This window comes from Macrobrachium nipponense, chromosome 9, assembly GCF_015104395.2.
Source record: "Macrobrachium nipponense isolate FS-2020 chromosome 9, ASM1510439v2, whole genome shotgun sequence".
NCBI classification, from domain to species: domain Eukaryota; kingdom Metazoa; phylum Arthropoda; class Malacostraca; order Decapoda; family Palaemonidae; genus Macrobrachium; species Macrobrachium nipponense.
The window spans coordinates 105,868,986-105,875,403 of record NC_061110.1 but is presented as its reverse complement, the minus strand read 5'-3'; positions in this window follow the sequence as shown (position 1 = coordinate 105,875,403).

The following is a 6,418-nucleotide window of genomic DNA, read 5'->3' as shown; positions in this document are numbered from 1 at the left end:
TTTTTTCTAACTTTAAATTTTAAGTTGTTCTACAAAAATAATATGAGCAATATAAAGTGTCTTATTTTTTCTAATATAGGTGGTTTCAGTTAACTTCATTAAAGGCCATTATTACCTTACAATAGCTAAGAATTGCCTTTTTACAGAACAGTGCTGGGATCTTCGGGAGAGGTGAAAGTTTTCTTTTTCTTGAGAGCTACGTAATTCAAGCAGTGGCAGACCAGACTCGGTCCTACAAAGAAGTGCACACTCCAAGCATTTTTTGAAGATATCAGCCCTTTCGAGCAGGACAGATTTCGCCGCCGTTGGGATTATTTATGTTATTTGGCAACACTTAAGATGATTTACCGAGAGTAAATCGTTCATGGGACCCACATCAGGACGGAGACTTTATTGCATAACATTGCATACGGACAGCTTGCCGGTGGATATAAGATGCAGGTTAGCTAATTGTAAGGTTACCCGGCCTTATTTATTGGTTTGTGTTTTGTATTCCTCAACCATTCGAGTAATCCATAATTAATATTTCAAATCCTGCTAATATTATTTTTTTAGAACGTTTGGATTGGCCTATTTCTTTGGCTACAGTTTTTGCCATATTTAATAACTAAATTATCGTGGATCGGCTAAGTGATAATTGTCGTTGACTTGGTGAGATTTGTATAATTGAGTGTTTGGTGTTTAAGTTTTAAATCTTGAGACGTTTACAATTTAAGTGTAATAATTTTGGATGCTTTTCACAAATTTGGTTTACGGTTTTTGTAGTGCTTTTCTCTCGTTCTTGTGCAGGTGACGCGGAATGGTCCGTTTCTGGGTGCACTTTTTATAACCTCCTTAATTTGGAAGTGCAACGGATGTCTCCCTTATTGTTTTCGTTCCAATACCAAGACGAAGTGTACATTGGGGAGCTTATTTGTTGAGGTGCTGAAGCGATGTATCACGAAATATAGGTTATTCTTTTATATCTCTTGCATATTTTTTACTCCTTTAGACTTCAAAAATAAGATAGTATATAAAATTCTGCGTAACTACAGAAGATGGAAGCCGGGTAACAACTCAAGAAAAGAGGCAACAGAATCAACCATCTGATGTTCATGGACGACATCAAGCTATATGATAAGAGCATCAAGGAAATAAATAGCCTAATCCAGACTGTAAGGATTGTATCTGGGGACATCAGGATGGAGTTTGGAATAGAAAAATGCGCCTTGGTCAACATACAAAAAGGCAAAGTAACTAGAACTGAAGGGATAAAGCTACCAGATGGGAGCAACATTAAACACATAGATGAGACTGGATACAAATACCTGGGAATAATGGAAGGAGGGGAAATAAAACAGAGATGAAGGACACGATCAGGAAAGAATGTATGCAGAGACTCATTCGATACTCAAGTCAAAACTCAACGCCGGAAATATGAAAAAAGCCATAAACACATGGGCAGTGCCAGTAATCACTGAGGCAATATCTGAAAACCAGTGAAAACGAGTGGCTAAAGAGAGCATGGGAAAAAGGACTAATAAAAGTAGACAAAGACCCAGAAATATACAGAAAGGAGAATGACAAACAGAACAGAGGACTGACACAACAAACCAATGCACGGACAATACATGAGACAGACTAAAGAACTAGCCAGCGATGACACATGGCAATGGCTATAGAGGGGAGAGCTAAAGAAGGAAACTGAAGGAATGATAACAGCGGCACAAGATCAGGCCCTAAGAACCAGATATGTTCAAAGAACGATAGACGGAAATAACATCTCTCCCATATGTAGGAAGTACAATATGAAAAATGAAACTATAAACCACATAGCAAGCAAATGTCCGGCACTTGCACAGAACCAGTACCAAAAGAGGCATAATTCAGTGGCAAAAGCCCTCCACTGGAGCCTGTGCAAGAAACCTCGGCTACCTTGCAGTAATAAGTGGTACGAACACCAACCTGAGGGAGTGATAGAAAACGATCAGGTAAAGATTCTCTGGGACTATGGTATCAGAACAGATAGGGTGAAACGTGCAAATAGACCAGACGTGACGTTGATTGACAAAGTCAAGAAGAAAGTATCACTTATTGATGTCGCAATACAATGGGACACCAGAGTTGAAGAGAAAGTGAGGGAAAAAATGGATAAGTATCAAGATCTGAAAATAGAAATAAGAAGGATATGGGATATGCCAGTGGAAATTGTACCCATAATCATAGGAACACCAGGCACGATCCCAAGATCCCTGAAAAGGAATCTAGAAAAACTAGACGCTGAAGTAGCTCCAGGACTCACGCAGAAGCGTGTGATCCTAGAAACGGCGCACATAGTAAGAAATGTGATGGATTCCTAAGGAGGCAGCATGGAACCCGGAACCCCACACTATAAATATCACCCAGTTGAATTGGAGGACTGTGATAGAGCAAAAAAAAAAATAATAATAAATTAATAAAATAATAATAAACTAATTTCTGGAATATATCCTCTCATTGGTGGTGAATAAATCCACAACTACATGGTCATGTTATGCACAAGATTCTCGTGAAACGATATGTTCATAGCCAAGCTTCTTTCGCAGATGAAATGTATTTATAAATTTCGTTTCTCTCATTATTATTATTATAATAATCATTATTCAGAAGATGAAACCTACTCGTATGAACAAGCCCACAGGGGTCCACTGGCTTGAAAATAAGCTTCCAAAGAATATGGTGTTCGTTAGGAAAAAGTAAGATTAGGTGAAGGGAAACAGACTGAAGATACCCCACTTAGTAAAAAAATGAAAAAATAAATTAATAGACTAAAAAATAGGTGAAAATGTTTCAAAGTGCAGAGTGTGTATGTTTAGGGTAGTAATGTATTGCACCATCGCTTGAACTTCTGACTTATGAGGATTTGGTCATTCTAACCAAGCTAGTGTCAAGGGAATAACATTTCTATCAAATACTGTTGTCAACGTTAAGTGTTCCTTCCTTGTTGGATTCTTGTAGCCCTTTTATGTAATTCTGAAAATGAGCGTTGAGTTTCGAGAAGACTATACATAAGTAAAATAAGAAATGACAAATGACAGAAAATCTGGAGTGTCTTCACGAACATCTTATTTCAAAACTCCAAAACAGTAATTTCAAGGTATTCTTATGTGTTAGTTTCAATCCTTGAATCAGTAGATAAAGATATGCTTCAACCTTTGAATCAGTAAATAAAGATATTCTTCAACCCTTGAAGAAAAAAGTAAAGATATGCTTCAACCAATGAATCGGTAAAAAGACATGTTTGAACCCTTGATGCAGTAAATAAAGATACGTTTGGACCCTTGATTCAGTTAATAAAAATGTTCCAACCTTTGAATCGGTCAATAAAAACATGCTTCAACTCCTGATTCAGTAAATAAGGAGATATTTCAAACCTTGATTCGGTAAATAAAGATATGCATCAATCATTTATTCAGTAAATAAAAATGTGCTTCAACCCTTGATTCAGTAAATAAAAATGTGCTTCAACCCTTGATTCAGTAAATAAAAATGTGCTTCAACCCTTGATTCAGTAAATAAAAATGTGCTTCAACCCTTGATTCAGTAAATAAAAATGTGCTTAAAACCCTTGATTCAGTAAAATAAAAAATAAAAATGCTTCAACCTTGATTCAGTAAATAAAAATGGGGCTTCAACCCTTGATTCAGTAAAAAAAATGGGGAAAAATTCTTAACCCTTGATTCAGTAAATAAAAATGTGCTTCAACCCTTGATTCAGTAAATAAAAATGTGCTTCAACCCTTGATTCAGTATATAAAAATGTGCTTCAACCCTTGATTCAGTATATAATAAAAAAAAATGGCTTCAACCCTTGATCAGTTATATAAAAAATGTGCTTCAACCCTTGATTCAGTAAATAAAAATGTGCTTCAACCCTTGATTCAGTATATAAAAATGTGCTTCAACCCTTGATTCAGTATATAAAAATGTGCTTCAACCCTTGATTCAGTATATAAAAATGTGCTTCAACCCTTGATTCAGTAAATAAAAATGTGCTGCAACCCTTGATTCAGTAAATAAAAATGTGTTTCAACCCTTGATTCAGTAAATAAAAATGTGCTGCAACCCTTGATTCAGTAAATAAAAATGTGCTGCAACCCTTGATTCAGTAAATAAAAATGTGCTTCAACTATTGATGCAGTCAATAAAGACATGCTACAACCCTTCATTCAGTAAATAAAGGTATTCGTCTCTGTTTCATTTATCTTTTAGTAAATGTGGTAAACTTAAAGCCAGGGAACATGAGCTTTGTTGAAAATACATATTCAGTATCGCCTCGGTGTTATTCAAATGCCAAGGGAAAATTAGTATTTATTCGTGTTAGAATCATTATAATTTCATTATACCTGAATCTCCTTCATTATAGCTTAAAGACGAATAGGTGCCAGGTTATACCATGAATGGATATAGAAATTTCCACGTGTGATTAGAAATTGGGCGAAATGCCAGGTAAAAAAAAGTTATAAACTCAAAACAAAATTGACAATGTTGATAAAAACGTAAAGATTATTACAAAGCTAGAAAAAACTTATGCAAAATCACTAAAGACAAAAAAGTGCCTTTTATCAAATTTACAAACAAAGAGCACAGCAGCAAATAAAAAGAAGGAAATTGTGAGTAAAACAACGGCGCCAGTTGAACAGGTTAAAACAACAAGAGATGGACACATATATGTAAGATTTCCAGATAGGAAAAACTTGGAAAAGACGGAAACAGAGATTCAGAAAATCATCAGTAATATAACAGTAAATGAGAAGGATAACCTAAAACCCAAAATAAAAGTTGCATATGTCACGAAGGATGAATAGCATTGTCAAGAAAAATCCATGGATAGGTAATCTCATTTCTGAAATATTTTTTCACTGTATCAATGTTTTGGGATTGAATATGTGCACGGCGATAACGACTGTAATTTTTTTCTTGTTTTATAGTCTTTTAAGAACGGTTGTATGCATACGTATATATGAATGTGTGAATAAGTATATGAAAATTAGGAAACCACATATCATCTGAAAATAACGACCTGAACATTGTAAAGGAAATGAAAGCCAAAGATGATAAATATAAGCATTATATAAAAAAATGCACACCACAAATACGAAAGGCTATCTATGATAAAGGTGACAAGTTGTGTACACTGTACCCAACTTTTACGATTGTTACATGCCCTATCAATGCAATAAATGTCAGTAATTTGGTCATGGCGCAGCAAATTGTGGTGAAAATCACAAATCAAATGAATGTACTAACCCCACCTTGTCTAAAAATTGTTTAAAGGAAGGCCATAATGATACTAAACATAGCGCATATGATGGCAATAAGTATATATTGAACATGTATCAAAAGTATAAACTACGGATCATGACTGTGACTAATAATCTCTTGTACAATTTAATAGACATACAGCCAGCAGGAAATAAAACCAACACTATTAGAAACTCTATAAACAATCACAACCTAAATATATGGATGCTAACGGAGACTTAGCTAAGCAATAATGTAAGTGATTATTCTAGTAAAAAAACAAACGAAGTGTCGCCACGGTTTCACAAAAATGAATCAAAATTTTTCAGTACATTTGAATAAATCAGCACCAAAATGACACACAAACAAACACACAAATCATAGCAGTTCGCAAACCACAAAGCACAAGTAAGAGGTTCCTAGACTAATTCAGTTACTTCCTCGACTTGTTAACTGATAACAAACAGACACTGATTTGTGGTGACTTCAGCTTACATTTAGATGATAACAAAGAATTGATAGTTACTCTAAAGCCATGACCTTGTAAATGTTGTATGAAAACCGACGTCATTATTGAACCACATCATTGGCCTAGTGATACAAAACAAAAACGAGGTTACCAGTGACATACAAGTAGAGTCTAAACATGTGATATCCGCAATACATAAACTAGTTACATTCAGCATATATCTGGAAAGGCTATGCACTAAAAATACTTTCACTTACAGAAAGAAAACCAACTTTAAAGCTGATGAATTTATTGTTGAGAGCATAAAGAAAATATAACAGAAACAAGCCAGGAGTGCAGGTGTAATTTGAGGAATAATACCCCGACAGGCGACCAGGTATTCGTAAGCTGCTTTACAGTCTATAGCAAAAGTATATTGGTGTCAAGCTGCCATGATATATATCCAGAAGGGACGAGGCAAATAATAGCTAAAGAAAATGCAAAGTGTATTAACCCAGATTGGGTCTACTTATACCAGAAAAAAGGGAGACCTATGGAAATTATTGAAAGAATCGAGAAGTAATGAAAATTGGTCACTACAAAAAAGAAAAAAAAAAAAAAAAACAGCCAGACCAGAGGCCAGCATAACGACTTGAATATAAAAAACCAAGACTATATATTACAATTGAGAAAAATCCCCACAAAGACC